Raw genomic sequence first — 20,717 nt, 5'->3', positions numbered from 1 at the left:
TTAGTCATTCATCCCTCCATTCAACAATTCATTCAATAAATACTTTTGAGTCTTGAGGAGATAATGGCAAAAATAGGCATCATCACTACCCTCATGGAACTCACAATTTAGTGGGGGAGACACATATATAATCACACCATTGAAGACAAGATTGCATACTATATAATACATATGGGGAGTATAAGTGAGGATAAAATGGGACTCATAGTGGGATCTTGATACAGACAAGTGCTTCAATATAGAAAGTCTTACAAGAGAAGCCTGAAGAATGAGGTTATAGATGAATGTTTAGAGAATGGGGGTAAAGCATTTCTGGAAGCAGAATTTGCAAAGGCCCAGGAGTAGAACACAGCTTAGCAAGTTAAAGGACCATTAAACAGGCCAGTGTGACTGGACCGCTAGGAACTGGGAGTAAAGTATAATGTGTTGAAACTGAGGACATAGGTAGGTTAGGTAGTTCATGTAGGGGCTTGTAGACCACAGCAAGAATTTTAGATGCTACCTTCAATCTAATGCAAAGCAACTGAGGGTTTCTAACCAGGAGGGGCCCCTGATCATATCTGCAGTGAGCTTTCTGGTGACAATGTTGTCACAGTTTGAGTAAAGAACCTCAATTTGTTAAGAAAGAAACATACAATGGTTTTGTTTCTCTAGCACTGGCTACCAACCATGCCCTAGGGAACATTTTCCCCTTTACTGTTAGAAAACAGAGCCCTCTCCAAACTGTTTCCTGTGTGAGCCCAGCACCAGGCCCACCAGTGCTGATGGGGGGGATCTGGCATAGCAGGTATGATACCAAAGACTGACTTTTGAGTCAGTTCTAAGAAACAATGACTGTTCTTGTGAGACCAAGACATCTGCTCAAATGCTGCAGCAAAGCTAGATGATACATAAGCTCTGAATGAAATGGAGTAGCAGCTGGTCCAAAGATCCCACAAGTAGTCAGTTTCAATATCTTGGAATGCTGACTGGACTACATGACATGCTCCTGAGTCACTGTCCTGCACCCTTTGACCCGGTCAGGACCTACCCACTCTGAACCCCCTGTTAGAGCCCTCTGCTGTCAGTACTTCTTAATGGCCTGTCTCCTCCACACAGCAGTAAGATTCACAGCGCAGGAGAGGCATGCATCTTAGTGACCACTTAATCGCTAATGCCTGGTACATTGCCAGACACTTGTAGGTGCCTAGTAATGTTGGTTTGTTTCATTTGTACTATGGTCTGCAACACTGTGTTGTCATTGTGGATTTTTTATTTTCAATCTCCCTCTGTGAGTTCTTTGAGAGCAATGTCACCATCTCTGTATCTCCAGTTGGCACTTGATATAGGATTGATTAATTGTTTAGTTAAGTAATGTATGGACAAAGTAATTAATATAAAGGATATTCATGAATGCCAACGACTCCACCTTATCTTTAGGCAGCCACAGGATGTATAAAACCACATCATCTGAGAATCTTGCATACCATCAATATTCATTGGTGAAAGATGATCCCTTAACACTGATGGTTAATGCATTTCTACATATTAATATACAACTAAAAAGAGAATGTATGTAGAAACTGCTGAGCTCCAAATAAGGTCTATAACTGGGTTAACAGTACTGAATCAATTTCCTAATGTTGACAAGGTACTGTGGTTATGTAAGATGTTATCTTTGGGAAAACTGAGTGAAGGGAACAGGGGATGTCTCTGAATTCTTTGTACAACTTCTTGTGAGTTTAAAACAGTTTTTAAATAAAAGATTATAATGGCTTAAAAACAAATTTTAATTTTTTGCTCTTATACATCTTTATATATTTTATATTTGTACTTTTAATTTTCATATCTATTTTTAGAATAGCTGAGAAAAATGTAATGATTAAATGATGCTGTCATACACCACACCATCATGCAGGAAAGGTAATGCCCTAATTCTGGGCACTGTTCTTTTGATCCAGCCAGGCTGGCATTTAAAATATGCTGGGAGATGAACAAGATGCATTACTTTTGCCTGATTCAAGTATATCCACGAAATGGTATTTTCATAAACAAACTGCCGATGGCTATGATCTTCTCTCCTATTTTCCTTTTATCCTGTCAGGTCAATAACAAATATCTCTGTCTCTTCTGCAGAGCCCAGGTTTTGGAAGATAGAGAGCAATTACAGGCTACAGGGAACTATTAGTGAAAAACTCACAGGAAGCCAGAGAGCCTTTAAACTTCCTTCTACTTAGCACCGTCCTTTTAAAAAAAAGTCAATTTTAAAAAAAGATGTTTTAAACAAATGTGGTTAGTGTGTACACTCCAATGGTGCTCCTGGAGTTTTTAAATTACACGTTCAAGTGTCCACTGGTGGTTACATGGATAACAATGTGTGTCATGACATCAAAAGTCTGAAGCATAGTAGGCAATTTTTCTACTATTGGATTCTGAAAACCACCAAAAAGAAATGCATATGTATGCAGATTAAGGAGAAATTGCAGTTTATCTTAAACTGCTTAAACATGGAAGGTCAACAAGAACTTCCTCAGCATGAAAAGCTTCAATTTCCAATACTATTTGATTAATAAACTTCCTGGAGTCCATACGATGAAAATTATGAAAAATCCTGTAGCTATCATAAACATAAAGTTAAATTCAAAGATGAATGACATTCCCCCATATTCATCCTTTTTTTTCTGAAAACTGAAAACCTTGAATAGGTATATCTGAGAAGACTACCTGCTCAGAAGTCCCTGTGGTTTTGTGATAACCTGTTTAAATCAAGTTCAGCTCCAGGTATGGCACTGTGACATCATCTTAGCAATCCATAGTCTTTCTCAGAAAAGATGCAGAAGGACTGTGTATGATAACCAGGTGCAGAAAAAGACTGCCTCTCTGATGGCTAGAAGAGCTCATTAGACAAGGGCATCCATCTTTACTTCTTCAGGATAACAGCCACAAGCTGTAAAGACAGAGTTTCACTTAATAAAAGAAAGGGAGGGAAAATGCAAGAATGTTTTTAATATTTGGCTTATTAATTCATGAATCAAAGAAGAAGAAACTATAATTATCTCTGGTTCTGTCAGAACTGAGAGATTTCTTCCACACAATCTTTTGTATGGCAGGAACAAAGCTTTATTCCAAAGAAAATTCACTTTAAAATATCCCCAAAGAGATAAAATACCCGCAAGATTCTGCAGCTCTTTAATGCTTGCCATAGGCCAAATCGTGCAATTAGAATCAGTCACTTTAAGGGCTGAAGTCGTATAATGCTAATAGATCACTTTATAATATGAGCAGTTTTTAAAAGTCGTATTTAATTTTCCATTATTACTGTACTGAATGCTAGTTGTGTCCATACAGTCAGTTAGAGATTCTCAAGTCCAGAGAGAACAGGGACAGACAGACTGCCACTTGCCACGGCATTGCTCTATCCTGGCTTTAATTCTGAGATCTGAATTAGAACTCTAAAATAGACCATATTTCAACTTTCTTCCTAACTGTGTTTATTTTTACTTCCAAACCAAATGACAAGGGCTCCTTTGGTTTTGTAATTATTTTATTTCAAAAAGTACAGATTGAGACAAAATCCCCTATGATGTGTGTGTGTGTGCACGTGTGTGTGTGTGTGCACGTGTGTGTGTGTACACGTGTGTGTGGTTTTCTTTAAGAAAATGAAATGAACCATAAAATAAGCCCTTAACAGTAACCTAAGAAATAAAACAAAATCATTTACAACACATGGGATTGTTGCAGGATATGTCAAGATTAGATGGTTTAAGGGAGCTCTCCTGAATGTGGAAGCAATTATCATGAAATTCATGACTCATTAGCAAACATTCCATATTGTGTTTCTCATTTCTGGGTCAACGTTATAAGGAAATACAGACTTGAGATTTAGCTGTTTCACTGACTTCAGTGCTAGATTAGAGATAGTTGGACCATACGATAGTATAAAGCAAAGGCTCCATGGTTTTGAAGTTCTTCATTTCTCAGTTGCAGGCAATTTGGTCCTTAAGTATGAACAAAATAACCTCGAAAGCACATAGGTAAGAATGAAGTTGGTGATAGAAGCGCCGCCTGTAAATGTAAAGTTAAGAATTGCACACTGCACATACGTACTGGTGGATGTCAGAGGGGATTTCACAGACACACTGCTTGGTATGCAAAATGGCTGGTGAACTCAAGTACCCAATACTGTATATAATGGGAACCAGATGTCTAACAGAGAGAGAAAAATATTTTATAGCAATAAATGTGACATTGACTCTTAAAGGGTTTGCTGCTTTTAAACAACTTCCCAGTCTTCCTTTTCCTCATGTATTTTAAAGTAGATCATGGCAAGAAATTATTTTCACATTTTTAAAGGAAAAGTGTTTAACTTGCCATGAACTTCTAAAATGCATACATAAGGAGAAATGATCTGAAAAAGATAATTTTGGAATTTACGAAAGCCCTGTACTCAGCAATCCAAAAAAAAAAAATTATTAAGGCAAATAAAGCATAATTCCTCCTGCCCTTTAGCAACTTAAAATATACAAGATGTGATAAGATGCATACAGCTGTTACGGGGATGTGGCCAAAGCAGGTCCTGGGAAAGAGACACAGAGCGTTCTGAGAATTCAAAGGAGGGAGAGAAAATGCCTATGGCTGGCAGGTTCCATGAAGGAGGATCCCGCTGACTCATCCTTCTCTGGGCCTCCCATAGCCTCCTCTGCATGCACCAGTGTTGCCCTGGTGAAGGCCTTCTGTTCTCTTGCTGGCCACTGCAGTGGTCTCCCAGCAGCTCTGCTCTCTCAGCCTCCCTCCACCCACTCCCAATACAACCCTGATTTTGCTGCTGGGGTAGTTGTTCTGAAGCATTGGTGCTGTCAAGGAAGCTGGTTAAATTACAAGCTCTCTAGTTAGGCCTGGGTCCACATCTTGCCTTGCCATTTACTGGTTGTGACTTGGGGAATTCACTTAACTAACCTCCTTCGACCTGCATTTTTCATCTGTAGGGTGAGGATAATCAAAGTCCAAGTCTCATGGTCTTGGTGTCAGGATTTAATGAGGTCTGCACAGAATATGCTTTGCTAGATGCCACCATGAAGTCAGGGCACTGTTGGTTGAGACTCTTTTAGCTAGCTGTTCCCCTATCAGTCGTCAGATCCAGTTTTTAAAGGACAAAATCTAATGTCCTTCTTTTGGGGTGCCAGGGTGCTCAGGAGCTGGTGCTTGCCTGCTTCTCCAATTCTTTCTTTCAATCCCTTCCCTCAAACACCCAACTCTCCTACCATCCTTGTCTGCTTGTCATCATCCAAGGAGGCCTTCTGGGCTCCAGCCCCTGTACCCTTGCACATGCTATTCTGCCTGCCATGGACGCTTCACCTTCCACCTATCTACATGGTAAATCCTTGCTGACCCTGTAGGTCTCATCTCTAGCAGATCTCTCTGTGTCTTCCCTGATATCTTGTGAAAAAAATAAGTGCTCCCTTTACTAAGTCAATGGTCGCAAACTCACGGCCCACACAGATAGCATAGCTAAGTGAAGGAGGACAAGGTAATGCAGTAGGGAGTGGTGGGGACTGTGGCAAAAAGGAGAACCCATGCCCTGGCTAAAGGGTCAGCCACTCCTCACTGTGGCCATGATAAAATGAGCATACGGTATTGCCCAAACTTCCATTTCTTCAAGGTAAGAAAGAAATCTGCATTTTTACCTGACACCTCCAGTTGTTAATTGTTGACACCTAAAAAGAGTTTTAATGCTATAACTTTGAGCCAAACAAAACCCTCTGGGGACCAAACGGCTAGCTGTGTGCAGACCTTGGCTCTTGGGTCACCTGACTCAGGGATTTCCTTACAGGTGCACCCCTCCATTCTTGGTCCAATAATTGTTAGCACACCTACTTCTCCAATAAGGATAAGGAGAACGTTGAGTTTTCTTTGTCTTTCCAGTGCCCAACACAGTGGGTGGCTCAAAAAAAGCATCTCAGTGAATTTTACATTGATATTTCCTGAGCCTGAAAGCCAGGGTAGGGTCTGCAGGTAGGAGATCATTCCAGGCAGGTCAAAGAATCAAGGTGTCCCTATTCCAAATGTCCCCCTTTCTAAAGAGGAAAGATTTCATAGATATCATAAGCCTTGGTCAATATCTGACTTCTTCAGAAGTGTCTGGAACTCTTCCTACAAAGCTCCAAAGCCCACTCCACGGTTAGCAACACTGGAGTCAGTCCTGAAAATATAAACCTAGTCTATAAACATAGTCTATATATAAACTTAATCTGCACCTGGCATGTGAGTGAATAACTCAATGAATGAGTTAAATCTTCCTGACAGAGCCCCAGCTCAAGTGTCAGATATAACACTGTCTTAATTTTGTTGGAAGGTGACCAGAGAGCAAATGCTGGATCAGAAAGAGACATGTTGTCTCTGAAACTGTGAACAAGAAGAAGAAAATGTTAAAGGTTGGGATGTGGACAACATAGAAGATTCAGTGAAAGCAACAATACATTTTTTTTTAACTTTTTGAATACCCACAATCTTTGATCTGATGAGGCACTTATTTCAAGGAATAATCATGCACAAATATTTGGCTACAAGTATGTTCATTGCAGCTTTGTTTATAATGTTGAAAACTATAGGGGCTATTACATGAGCAGTAATAGAGGACTTATGATTATTAATAACAATAGATGAAACCTACTGAACACTTATAAGGCAGACTGTGTACTGGGAATGTTGGATTCATTATATCACTTAACCATATTGTTCTATCCATCTTACAGATGAGGACTCTGAGACACAGAGTGCTTAAATAATTGGTCCAAATCACATAGCAAACAAGTGTCAGCACAGGCATTTGAACTCAGTACTCATTTAATGCCAGACCTTCCACTTCTCCCATAAATATTCGACATCCACTGTGGTCGTTGTGCAGTCACCAAAATTATAATCTGGGAGGATATAGGATGGTACAGACAAAACTTATGAAGTGAAAAAAGCAGGTTACCAAAAAATGTGTCATCTTTCTCGGGCATCGTTAGAGGAAAATATCAGAACCCTTCAGACACTGCTCCACCACTAAAGAACGCTTTGAACTGAGAAGAAATGCTATCCCACAAAAGTCACTGCAGGATTAGTGCCAGATACAAGGAGTATCTCTAGCATCCTGCCATCCATTCCTCTGCTTCTCACCCTGTGTCTCTTTTACCTGTCTCTTGCAAACCACCTTCTTCAGTAACCCCACTTCACTGTAACCCAGCTGAGGCCTGAGCTTCACCCTGGTCCACTTAGCTGGGGTCAGGGGCTAGAGTTCTATAACAGCTGATTCTACAAAACAGCAAATGGTTTACAGAAAAGTGCTGCCCATCTAAGTAGTAATTCTATTTTTTGTAACTAAAAACCATAAATATGGAGAAAAAAGATGGGAAAGACTCACAACAAGGTATTAGCAGTGTTAAAACATACAACATTTGTCTTCTTATGTTTGTTTCTCTATATGTTCTAAGTTTTCTACAGTGGATATAAATTATTTCTGTACTAAGGGGAGAAAAGAGGCCAAACCATATAGGTCTAGAGTGGGTGATATTTGGAGACTAGAAAGAGAAAATAAGAGTGTCCTTAGTGCTGCTAAGGTATAGGAAACTCTTACCAAAGAAAGGTTAGCAGCTGAACAGCAGACCCCACCTGAAAGTCGCCAGATGTGGAGCAAGACCTCGCCTTGAGACTGTCAAAGCTGTATTGATGGAGATGCTAGGCATTGAGTGCACCAGTTCCAGCGCCCTGTGACACTGTGCTGGGCGAATGGCTCCTAGGATAAGGCAAGTCAGAGCAGAGAAGAAAGGCATGAGCTACACGGAATATAAGATATGGTTATAGAAGGCAAGAGACAGTGACCATAAGAGGAAACCAAAATGAAAATACGTGTTTCAAGCACTCAAGTGAGGACTGGGACAAGGAAAAGCAGGGATATTGCTTTGGTCTGAAAAGTGGCACTCGAGTTGCAGATAGGTGATGAAGGGGAGTGAGAGGTAAGATTTTCTATGCACAGAAAGATAAAGTGATGCCAAGAGAGATGAAGGAATGGAGAGATTTTTTTAGGTCCATAGAAGGTATAGTACATAGAAGAGTAAAGGAGCTGAAAGAAGGATGGTGGTGGAACCAAGGTAGGGCAGAAGAAGAAAAGACAAGTAACAGGAAAATGAGATATTGAGGACAAACATTTGGGCCTGAATAAAGCTAGCAAGGACACCCAGTCCAGAGTTAGGGAAGGTTACCCACTGCCATCTTATTTGCCTCTGATTCTCCCCAAATCATAAGCTGCCGTGGGCCCTCCTAATCACACACTGCCTGTGGCCTCTCTGGAGGCATGTGTTCATCTTGTATATCACTTGGTACAAGTTTCCCTATCACCTTGCTCAGCTGAAGAATAGATATTTCATTACTTTTCACTACTTACTTCATCAATTTTTTATAAGGCCAACTAGACAGGAAGTTCTTGGAGATTGGGGGGTTGGGAACAGTTGACATTGTTATCGGACATCAGCAGTTTTAAGATGTGTCCACAAGTTTTCTAACACTCCTCAAATCCAGAGGAGGGGGCTATTTGCTCTCCTCTGTATCTGAGCTGAGCTTAGTGACTGGTGGACCAATAATGTGTGTGCCTGGGCTAGGACAAAACAGATGCTTTAGCTTTTGCTTTGTTTTCTTGGGATGCTCATTTTTGGAGCCCTGAGTGGCCAGGAAAGGAGCACAAGAAAGATGCTGTAAGGAAGCTCAGGCCACATGGAATGACCAGGCGTTCCAGCTGATAGCCCCAGGTGAGGATGCAGCAAGGAAGGACCAGCATCAACCATCACACATGTGAGTGAGGAAGCCTCAGAGGTCGCTCTAGCCTCTGCCACCATCAAACCTCGTTCTCGTGAAAGGCTGCTTAAGAACCACCCAGCTGAGCCCAGCCACCACTCAGAACCATGATGGATCATAATAAAATGTTGGTTGTGTTTTTATGTAAGTGTCAGGCTGAATCTGTCACACAGAAATAAATAACTGGAGCAGGCCTGGTTGGTTCTCAACAAACATCACATTTACTTCAACAGCAGATAAGGGAAGGCAACAATGTCTTTTGATCTTTTTCTCCCTTTTTGTCTTACTCTCCATTATTTTCTGTTCCTTGGTCAAGCTCTCCTTATATCCTCAATCTCTCTCTCTCTCTCTCTCTGCAAATCCAGAATTTTCCCTGTAGAAGAGAGAGAGAGAGAGAGCCAGGGCTCTCTTCATACCTATAAAAGGCCACTTTTATTTTCTCTCTCTTTTGGTGTAAAAGAGCTCAAATTCTTTATTAAAAACAAAACAAAACAAAACCTTTCCCATTTTCCTGTTCTTTACTGACTTTATTCCTCCTTCCCCAATGACCTTTGAGTCTTGTGTATTCTTTTTAGGTTGTAAAAATTAAGAACAAGATACTCTACCAGTGATGATCTTGGCTATAGCCTCACCCACATCTGGAAAGCACTGTTGTTTGGGCCACCTTCAGATCATCTTGCAGCTGCCCCACCCATCCGCTGCAGGAGTCCTGACTCACTTCCCCAGGCAGTACAGGGGGTCCGCAGGCAGCAGCTGCATCTGGAGCCTGAGTGGGAAGACAGCAAGCCGGGTGGTCAAAATGGTTGTGAGGATGCTGAGGGCAGCTTCAAAGGTCTCATAGGAGGGATGCTCAGACCCTGTAACCTGGAGACTGGCCCGGCTCACCTTGAACGAAGAGGGAGTGAGGCACTGAATGGTCACTAAGCAGCTGATAAAGCATGGAGGCTGAGGGATAGGCAAAAACTAGACCAGAAAATCCCCCCACCCCCTATGTGGAAGGGCGTGCATACCATCTGTGCTGCCCCTTGGGAGTAGCCTGCGCCCCTACCTTGAGAGATCACCTGTGACAAGCCTCGGTGGGCGCACATTGACAGAGTGATGCTCCTGCACAAATTCTTGGAATTCTGGAGGAGCACGGAGCTGAGGAATGAAGAAGCAACCCCCAGGAACGCCAAACACGCTGCTAAAAGGACCACGTGCAGGGTTGGCCCAGCTCACTAGCAGCAGGCAAAGTAATATCATCTCAGGTCAAGGAGAAAACCCACAGCCCAAAATAGCCACCTTCCCAGTTGCCACTGGGTCTAAAATTATACCATTGAAGATTTATTCCTTTGCACACCTCACTTTCCCTGGGGGCCAGTCCGGGTGAGGGCAGGGACCCATGAACCCATATGTCTTCACATTAAGGTGTAAAACGCCTGACAGCTCCATGGAGTTACCTGGAGGTGGGAAAGGAAAGGAGGTGTTGAAAGGAGAGGAACAAGGCAAAGGAAGTGTTGGTGAGGAATACCAAAAGGAAACTTCTCCTATTTCAGAGTTTTACCCAGAAGGAACCTAGCTGGCAGCTACATCATAAAACAAAGGCCTGAGCAATTTGCCAGTAAATCTGAACCATGCATGTAAACAATTCTAATCATTTATTCCTTGAAATGCCTTTATAATATATTATTATGCAGAGTTACACATGCTTCTACTTCAAATTGCCTAAAGCAGGGGTGGGGGTGGGGTGGAGGGAGGAGTAAATGAAAGAGCAATTAAAAAGTATAACAAGAGGGAACATGAGGAAATGGTATCTGCCTATCAGGCTAGAACACAAAAGGAAGCTACAGACAGGTAATCAGATCATCCTCAACCAAAGTCTCCACTTCTGGGGGAAGATATGTCCTCAGAAATTCAGGCAAGGTCTCTGTTTTTATACAGAGAAGTTTGGTTAACCTTACCCTAGAAGATTAAGCAGTAAACAAAATGAAAACAAATAATCACTATTGGAAATACACTTCCAGTCTACTGTTCCAAAAACTACCACCTCCATCCTATTCTATCTTTAAAGTCCTTAAGAAATAGACAAAAATGTCAGAATGGTAACCCACCCCCCTTTTCTTAAGCCACCTCTTGGGCAGAAAGCTAAGTACATGGATGCCAGGGATGAGCTTTAGGCAGAGGCAAGAATACACATAGGGAACAGAAGAAGGAAAAGAGTGAAAGGCAAGGAAAGAGAACAGAGTGCTGAGAAGGACGGGTTCCTGAAAGAATGAGCAACATGTTCACAACTGTTTGGCTGTTTCTAAAGGGCTGCCACTGAACTTTACCTCCAGTCCTCCAAACTCCATGAAGGAAGGGAGTTTTACTCCCGTTTTTATGAATGAGAACACTTTGGATGAGGGAAATTCGCTGACTTGCCCAAGGTCATACAGCTGGGTATTTGGGGACATGCGCAGGTCTTGAAAGCTGAGTCTAACTAAGTAAATCCCCTGTTCCTTCTACTCTAATAGTCTTTGGAGTTACCAAACCCAGGGAGTCAAGAAATGTTCCTCCTGGGTCTGTGAGTAACATACTGATGATTTCCGTAACTAAGATTTCCCTTCTTAAACTTGATTCATTCATTCACGCAGCAACGATTGCGTTTCAGCTAGCTCTGGGCATTGTTCTAGGAGCTGGAGTTCACCTTTCATGGGTGAAGTGTTCTCCTTGCATCTATGTCACACAGACGACTCCTTGATAGTCAATCTCAACTGTCCCCTTTTCAGGGGGACAGTTGACCAGGCCACCTCAAGTGGCCCCTGGCATCCTTTCCTAGTGACTCTTGTCTAATTTTCCCATAATACAGAAGACACCTGAAACAATGTAAGTCCTATCTTTTTTTTTTTTTTTTTTTTTTGCAGTATGCGGGCCTCTCACTGTTGTGGCCTCTCCCGTTGCGGAGCACAGGCTCCGGACGCGCAGGCTCAGTGGCCATGGCTCACGGGCCCAGCCGCTCTGCGGCATGTGGGATCTTCTCAGACCGGGGCACGAACCCGTGTCCCCTGCATCGGCAGGCAGACTCTCAACCACTGCGCCACCAGGGAAGCCCTGTAAGTCCTATCTTTATCCACTATTTTACTGCTTGTCTTCTCTCTAGGAAACCAGGTCTTTCAGAGCAAGGACCTTCTCTTATTCAAAGCTGTCTCTCCAATGCTTTGAACAGTTCTTGCCCATAATAGATGCTCAATAAATGTCTCCAATAAACAACAGTGAAAATCACAGAGAGCTTTTTCCAGTGCCTACTGTATGTCCAAAGCAGTATGAAACTCTTTCCATCAATCATCCCATTTAATCAAGATTACACGTGCCAAAATAGAAAATATATGAAGAAGATAAGGTTTTAATAATGGCAGAGAAAGTGCTTGGAAGAATTAAAGCTCAGTTTGAAATGCCTGTACCCTGTACCACTTAATGCAAGAACAAGGGCCATCTTGTGACATTAAAAGGTAACAAATTTAAAATGAATAAAAGGAAATACTTTTTAAAACAGCATATAATCTACCTGTGGAATTCACTGCCGCAGGATATTATTGAGGCAAATAGTCTAGCAAGATTCAAGAAAGGATTAGACATTTATATGAATAGGAATAATATTGGCAGTTACACTAACTAGGTTAAAAAGTTACAAGGCATGTCCGTCCTGGGCTCCAGGGCATAACTGCTCACCAGCTGGAGTGAGGAAGGAATTTCCCCCCGTGATAGAACATTGCATAATTGGCCAGATGCACAATGGCTGGTATTTTTGCAGTCTTCTGTAACAGAGGTAGAGACCGCTGCCCAGGGGAAGTTTCTGGAGAAGTCAGACCAATGACCTCTTAACATGGTTATTTCTGTCTTCGTGTTGTACAATCCTAAATAGAAGGTAGAGAGGACACATAAATTTGGGGGGATTTGTACCTGAAAATTATTCAACAGCAGAAGGGGTAAAAATAATTTTCTTCTTCCTGATGATGAAAATATTTCACAGAATGAAATCATACTCTAGCTGTAATCTTATTATCAGCATAGCCAATAGTTCCAGGAGGCTACCTGTGCAATTCCAAACCTCAGCATGCTAAAGTCCTGGCAAAATCTTATATAAGGGCATCATCCATCCATCTTTCATGTCCATCTAACACTATGCCTTCTGCATGTGCACTTAACAAGCATGTGTTTAATGAAAGTACATTTTTGCAGGTGTGGCAAGAAAAGCTGTTCATAATGCAGTCCACTCACATTTTGAAGCTTTTCTCTTTGTTATAGAGTCAGGCACTTCCTTTGATTCTTAGTGATGCATATCCTCCTTTTTTTTCTTCATCCTAACACGGAAAACCAAAAAGGCAGTTGTTAGCCACACATCGGAATACAAGTGGCCATAATAACATGTGAACATATTAAAGAAAACATGAAAACTAAATTATTCATTATACTAACTTACTTTACAAACCTTAGTTATCCAAGTGTAGATAAGACTCTGAGGAAACTGTATCAGTGTTTGAACGATTTAGGAAAGAATATCCCCACAAATTGTGGGACAAAGAACACTATGAAAGCCAAAACATAAAAGGGAATTTTAATTTAAGTCCTCAAACCATCAATGAACCCAAAAGATTTCAAAGTAGAATAAAAGTAGATAGATATGCAATAAAATGTTGTATAAATATTAATACAATGGGCTCTTGTTAACTGCGGATTCCACATCTGAATGTTCACCCAACCAAAATTTGATCCGCAGTTGGATGAATCTGTGGATTCGGAACCTGCCACTAGGGAAGGCCAATTGTACTACATCATTTATACAAGGGACTTGAGCATCTGTGGATTTTGGTATCCTCGGAGGTCCAGGAAGCAATCCCAGATGGATACTGAGAAATGACTGGAGAGAGAAAAACAGAGACAGACCATAGTTATCATTAGTATTTTCAAATATGTTCTCACACAAAGTAAGTTAAGAACCACTGGTCTAGGACCCAGTCCACCAGAAAATTCTCAATTCACCCTGGACAGAGTCTTTTCCATCTGCATACAAGAATTGCTCTCATTAAGATTTGCTTCTTTAAGTTGGCAGAATAATATTACTTAGATTCTCTTAGTAAAAGATCAGACATGTCAAGGGGATATGGGGATATATGTATAGGAATAGCTGATTCACTTTGTTATACAGCAGAAACTAACACACCATTGTAAAGCAATTATACTCCAACAAAGATGTTAAAAAAAAAAAAAAATGTAGGATCTAATTCCCATCCAGAGGAAAGACCTTAAACATTTAAGTGTTGTTTCAGATAGCTACCTGTCATTTTATTAACTGGTGGAAGATGAGTCTTTTCAAGTTTTGCTGTTTTCTCTTGGTTTAAGCTTTCCTATTTACTTTTTCATGTGATTATCATAAGAATAGAGCTTGTCAGATGTTTGTTTATTGGTGTTGGGTTGCCTTTAGTTTGGGGTGCTTTTTTCTTTCTTTCTTTCTTCTTTTGTCGTTGATGATTGTTTTTTTTACTCAAAATTAACCACATAGCATGAGGAATTGCATGTTGTGTAAGGTCTGTCATCAACCAGGATGGGGTTCAAATTTCACCCTAGCAGTGTTACTCTAGATAAACCAATTCCTGTGACTCTCTTTCCTCATCTGTAAAATGGAGATATAATAAATTTGGCTTAATCTGGTGAGCAGATTAAAGGAGACATGACTATAAAGCATTTGACACATTGCCTTTTATATATTAAGCAGAGAATAAATTTTATCTATTATTATAATTCTGCATATTTTGCCTGTGTATTTGTAATCATTAAGAGTGCATATCCTATTTCAATATTATTACAGCAGCTGCATAACAATGAATATCAAGAAAATGTTTTATACTTCCATTTCCTGTTCTAACTATTATAAGCAAGAGTTTGATGAACATTTTCGAGCATAACCTTTTTGGTACTGAGAATGGATTCCTAGAAGTAAAAATTAATTGGTCATGGGTTATAAAAAAATCTCATGGCTCTTGATACACATGGTCAAATGAGTTTCCAAAAGGGTTTTGCCAACGTACCCTCATCTCAGCTATACAGGGTGTCAGTTTCGCTGCTCTTTGGTGAATAATGGGAATTCCTATTTACCAGTAATAAAAAGAAAAAAATTAAAATAATGAAAAGACTCTGTATACGTAAGCCATTGTGTTTCCAGATCTAGGAAAAAAACATTCTTTGAATGGTACACATTTCCATTCCTTCAACATCAGCAAGTTTCCGTCCAAGTGTTTTCTCAAAGTGTTATATTCAACCTCTCAGGAACTTTTCATCCTACAGTCACACACCTTGTAGTTTTCTGGCTGAGCGAAGTCACAGAAGGGAAGGAGAAGTTTCCTGGTTTCCTGCCAGCTGTCCAGTTGTCCCATGAAGACCAGCGATTCACTGCCTGCCGCTGGCATGAAAACACTGCACGCAGGACAATTCCCAGAGGAAATGGGACCTAATGAGACTCATACATAAATATTTTCTTGCAAAGTGGAATACTATAGAATGACACAGCACACATCAGACCACAAAACAGGGAAGGTATAACCCAAGGAGGCATATCACCTGAGCCCTGAAAGGGATAATCTGAGGAGGAACAGTTGGTTTGTGCCGCTTTGCAAGAGACCTAAATAAGAGCTGGTTTTGTGGCAAGAGAGAAAAAAAAAAGGAAAGAAAAGAAAGAGAATATTTTGGCCTTTGGTAGTGAATTTATACACGTGAGAGGTGAGGGATTGACAATGTTGAAATGGAAATTTTCTAACTCGAGGTGACCAAGTAGAAGCTTTTTCTTCCCTTTCTTCATTAATGTCCTGCTGACCCCCTCTTTCTCTTTAAACAAATCTTGAGGAGCCCCAGAATTTCATTTGAAATCTATGTGGGCATTGTTCTAATAAGAAAGCATCTGACCACCCTCCACACCAAACTGTCCGATGAGAAATCTCTTTTAAGATGCTGTCACTTAGAAGGCTAGTTCAACGGCTTCTCCTGGCTCAGTTACAATGCAGTATTCACATAAGGCGCAAATCACAGTTGGGCTCTTTCGACATTTATGGATGGTGTAGCATTATTTATTAAATTCCAGAATCTGGTGTTGGTTAAATAGGCTAAAATGATTAGTGACTCCAAAATGGAGACCATTGGCATGACATTTTATCCTGGCTCCATGGATGTCTGCACACGTGGGTGTGAAGCACACCTAAAAGCAGGCAACAGGGTAGAAGGGATAAAGACTCAGCCTCCTATCGCTACTACCTGTGTGACCCTAATCAAGCAATGAACCTCTCTGGGCCTTTGCTGCTACTCTGTTAAATGGAGATAGTAACACCTGCCTTGCAGAGTTATGTGAGGAAAGCGCCAGTTCCCAGTACAGCGGAGATTCACTGTTGTGGCCTCTCCCGTTGCGGAGCACAGGCTCCAGACGCACGGGCTCAGCGGCCATGGCTCACGGGCCCAGCCGCTCCGCGGCATGTGGGATCTTCCCGGACCGGGGCACGAACCCGTGTCCCCTGCATCGGCAGGCGGACTCTCAACCACTGCGCCACCAGGGAAGTCCCCGGGAAGATTTTTATGTCTACACACATGAGCGCACCCACACGCATATGTGAATATGTGTGCGTGCACTTGAGTTTTTGAAAATCAATTACACCTCTCCATTTTTATAGCTCACAAGGTGAGTTTTGAAAAGTCAATCAAGAAAGGAAGGAAAGAAACAGATTTTCCTTTCCAACAAGAAAAAGCAATTAAACGTCAAATATGAACTGTTCCTGGGAGTAAATTTTTTTAATGGATTAAAGACTTGGCCATTATAGACCTCCAATATGTAATTTCTAAGAAAGGACCAGGTAATATATATATATTTTTTTTTTTAATTAAGTGGAAGATAAAACGCTAGAACCAGTGGATCCATTCAGAAACCACTTTTTTAGCCATTTTCCAGAGCTTCCCGATTGCATCATGCCTTTTAAGAGGCCCGATTTATTTAACAGCACTTTATTTTAAACCTTCATTTGTGAAAAGCATTGATTTATGATGGGCTGATTAAAGCAATGGTATCTTAAGCAATAATTATTTCAATTATTGGACTTTCACCAATGTGCATTATTCTGGCTTGCTCTCCATTCTTTCCCCATTTTGATTCACTATAAGAGAATATGGTAGGTGACTTAATTTTGAAAAATTCCTGTACAAATGTAACATGAGAAAGAAAGGTATAGACAGATGGACCGCTGTACCCTTTTTGATGATGTGAGGGTATGGTATTTTAATATGCTCTGACAAACTTGAACAAGTCCCTGATGGGCTCCTACTCAATATCATTTGGATTATTCCAAGCTCCAAGCCTGCTCTATTCTCCCTGGAGCACAGAGGAGTCATAGGAATGTACATACTAAAGATGACCCCTCGAAGCCTAGTACTTAGAATCTTGCCTTCTCTTTTCATGGACCTGGAGAAAACAGTTAAGCTCGCACTCAGATCTTTAACTCAATTCAAAATTAGCACTGATATAATGCAGACCAGATATTCTCTCCTGATCTGAGAGCCTGTCCCGTGGACCAGGCTGGTAAATAAAAACAGTGAAATTGGCCTGGAGTCATATGCTAGGGAATAGTGGCAACTTGGAAGGGACACTGTATAATGGGGGCAGCTGCTCCTGGGCCCCAGCTAATTGTCACCAGCTGTGGCCCAAACGGTCCCACATCTTTAGATTTTTCAAAAGAATCCAGAAATCCATACTGTTGTGTGAAGTTGAAGTTTCTCAGTTTCTAAAAGTTAGAAAAGCACTGGCCAAATTTAGCCTGTAGGCCACCTCTGCTCTACTTCCTAGTTGGTGCACAAGTGGTCAATCCATCTAGTTACTGGGGAGAAGATATGCCACACATTTTTTAAATTAACAAAGTATTTTTATTCCACTATTTCACAAACATTTAATGGAAATATATTATGTGCTAAGAACTACATGCTGGGCACTGGGAAAGCAAAAAGAAAGTAGCACCTAGTATCTGCCATCAAGGAATTGACAGTCTAGCTTTTATGTATATGAACCATGAAGGACTTGGGGTTTAAAATCTTAAGAGGAAAAGCAACCTAACATTGGGGCTCAGTCTATCACATTCCTTTTTGTACATAGCTCCTTTGTTATCCTTCAGGTAAGTTAGTTTGTCCCTATGTTCTGCTTTGAAGCTCTCTTTTAATTTCAGGACTACTCCCATCAATATTAAAGTCCACGTCACGCACATTCCCATTAAAACCCCCAACAGCAATTGGAAGGGAAAATTCCATTTGTACCTTGACAGTTTATCTCCATCAAATCAACTTTACAGATTTCTTAGTTTGGTGCTATTAACTAGACTCTTGCATGATTTGAATCTAGTTATTCTATGCTGCTGTAGTTTTTATGAGAGCTGATCAGCAAATGCTTTATGTATTAATCCCTCTGGAAAATCACCTTAATAACTTTTTTAAGTTTTGGGGGGGAATTATAGAAGTCCCAAGGCACAAATGAAAGCGTTTGGGTCCAGCCATTAGAATTTTCAGTTTAGCACTTGAAAAATGATGCACCTAATTGCTTTACAGAAGAAAATCAGATCAAAGTTAAGATTCTTTCTTCTTAAACTCTGTAATTATTTCTCAGACTCCTACTTGAAGTGCCTTAAAGTACTTCCATTGAAATGTATATGGGCTTTTTCCCTCTTTCTTTTAAATATGCCTTGACTTTGCTGGGTCGCTTTTCATTGCCCTCTTTGATGGCACGACCTGAAAGGAAAGTCCTCAAACATCACCATCACTTGCATGGTATAGAAACAGACAAAACAGGTGGGGTGCAGTGCTAAGAGCCAGGCATTGCACCAATTTAAAAACAGCATTTGATACAGTCTGCAGCTCAAAAACAGGCAATTACAGGTGGTCTCATTTCCTTCTTTGCGTATAATTCCCAGTCAACCCTTTGCATATAGATCCCCTTCCCATCCTCTTTTTCCCAGCCCATCCCCATAGCAAGCTCAGGTATGGCTTCTCAGGGAGCATTGAATCATGGGTAACATGCTCTGACTGCTGTGGGTACTGGATGTTGGGGGACATTTGACGCTTCTCATTTGCTTAACACAGCAGGCAGTTCTTACAAGGTCACTGACTTTCTCAGTTGAAGCTACTGTGCTGATTCATTGCCAAACCCAGTATTTGACAGATGAAGGAGAAGAGACTGAGAGAAGGGAGGTGACTTGCCTCGGGTCACACAGCTGGCCACAGTGACTTCCATCTAGCGCTCTCCCCACTGCCACTCACGGCCATGGTACTGTACAAACCTCGTCTCAAACAGAATTTTACTTAGGCTTCACAATAAAAACTAGTGTATGATAAAAGCACAGATGGGCTCCTGTTTTGCGCCAAGAGCCTGCCCATCGCCAGAGACTCAACAATGAATGGGAAGCAGCCTAATCCTGATTCAATCACCTGCTGATGATTTGTCCCCCCTGAATTGATGCACAGAGGGATCATTGACTGAACACTGCCTAGATTGTAAAAGGAGGAACCTTAGAACTTTCTTCCCAACTTTTGTTTTACAGAGGAGGAAACTGAGGCCCCTAAAAACCTTAAGAGCTAATTCACACCAGAGGCAGGTTTAGAACCCATGATGCTGATCACTGAGCCATGTTCTCTTCACTTCCGTGCATCCATCTAATTCCGAATGCAACCTAACTTGGGGGCCCAACCTATCACATGGATCCCAGATATCTCCTTTGTTATCCTTCAGGTAAGTTAGTTTGTCAAGTGCTCTGCTTTGAAGCTCCTTTTTAATTTGAGAACTAGTCCCATGAATACTAGAGTTCATGTAAGGTACATTCCATCAAAATCCCCAACAATTGGACAATGGTTCCTGGGACCCAGAGTTTAGCATGCAGTGACTGGCACAGTACACATGGGTCCCAAGGGGCAGAGATTGGGGACATCTCAGTAAAGAGGGGCAGGTCATGAATAGAGCCTCCATTCCCAGCTAGGGGCTCTTGGGTTCTGCCAAGCTCTGGGCTTAAACGTGAAAACTGGACAGTACACAGAACAGCACGTACCCATAGCTCTGGCATATTCAAGACAAACCCAGAGAAGTGGAGTGATAAGCCAATGTCCACTGAGACCCTGGGGTTAGTGTTTGTACCTTTACCAGACTAATGGGCTTTTTAGGCTTCCCATAGATATATTTAAAATAGTAGCTGCAGTTTATATATATTTTCAATGACCTTGTAAATCAATAGTATTCAGTAATCTTAGCTGAAACTATAAATGGCTGCTGGACCCATTAAAGAAGTAAGTTAGATCTTCTATTTTTTTTAATATGGTCTTCCAGGAAGCTGCCTCTGGACATAAGTACAGAAAATTAACACAATAAGTAAAGCATTATAGAACAGCTATTAACAGATTACACTAATAAAAACCAAATGGGGGCCTTAATGCTGCCCCTCTGGGAGAGAAGGACAGATAAAATAAACAACAGGAAAAGAATATGGAGTAAAGGAAATTGATTTTAAACAATAATAATACGGAAACCTCCCACCACGTTAAAAAAAAAAAATTAGATCTCTAGCTTCATTTTGGGAAAGATAGAAGGAAATTTTCACTCTGCCTTGGTAAGACTTAAGTTTGATACTAATAAGCGTGTTATCCAGGCTAACAAATTGGAAAAATGAAGACGTGCTGACAAGGAAGTTCTTAAATGCCAGGCACATGGCCGCAAGGACTATTTACTGTAATATCAAAATGAGGAGGCCTTCCGGTCTCCTTCAGCAGAAGAGGAAATCTAAACATTTGGAGCTCATGGTCCGTCACGGTAGGATGAAAAGTCGGTTCCAATGATACTTGGCATTCACAGCAAAGGCCACGCCACACAGAGGAGTAAGAGTTTCTAT

At 41.2% G+C, this 20,717-nt stretch overlaps 1 long non-coding RNA gene across 9 annotated transcripts in view; it reads right to left on the bottom strand.

Annotated features, from left to right (window-relative positions):
• Window positions 1-20,717, bottom strand: part of LOC137201561 (uncharacterized) — an 81,921-nt gene that overhangs the window by 31,794 nt on the left and 29,410 nt on the right. For 2 of the 9 annotated variants that reach the window (XR_010932225.1, XR_010932233.1), the window contains exons 4-7: window positions 13,048-15,240; window positions 12,499-12,683; window positions 10,151-10,250; window positions 9,010-9,577 (exon numbers count right to left, since the gene is read on the bottom strand). This is a non-coding gene — a long non-coding RNA (uncharacterized lncRNA). Of the gene's footprint in view, window positions 1-9,009; window positions 9,578-10,150; window positions 10,251-12,498; window positions 12,684-13,047; window positions 15,275-20,717 lie in introns of those variants that run through there. The other 7 variants (XR_010932236.1, XR_010932234.1, XR_010932231.1 and 4 more) reach the window with 7 other exon arrangements.

Source organism: Pseudorca crassidens, chromosome 1, assembly GCF_039906515.1.
Source record: "Pseudorca crassidens isolate mPseCra1 chromosome 1, mPseCra1.hap1, whole genome shotgun sequence".
NCBI classification, from domain to species: Eukaryota; Metazoa; Chordata; class Mammalia; order Artiodactyla; family Delphinidae; genus Pseudorca; species Pseudorca crassidens.
The sequence above is the reverse complement of the archived record's forward strand: the minus strand, read 5'-3'. Positions and strand labels throughout refer to the sequence as shown.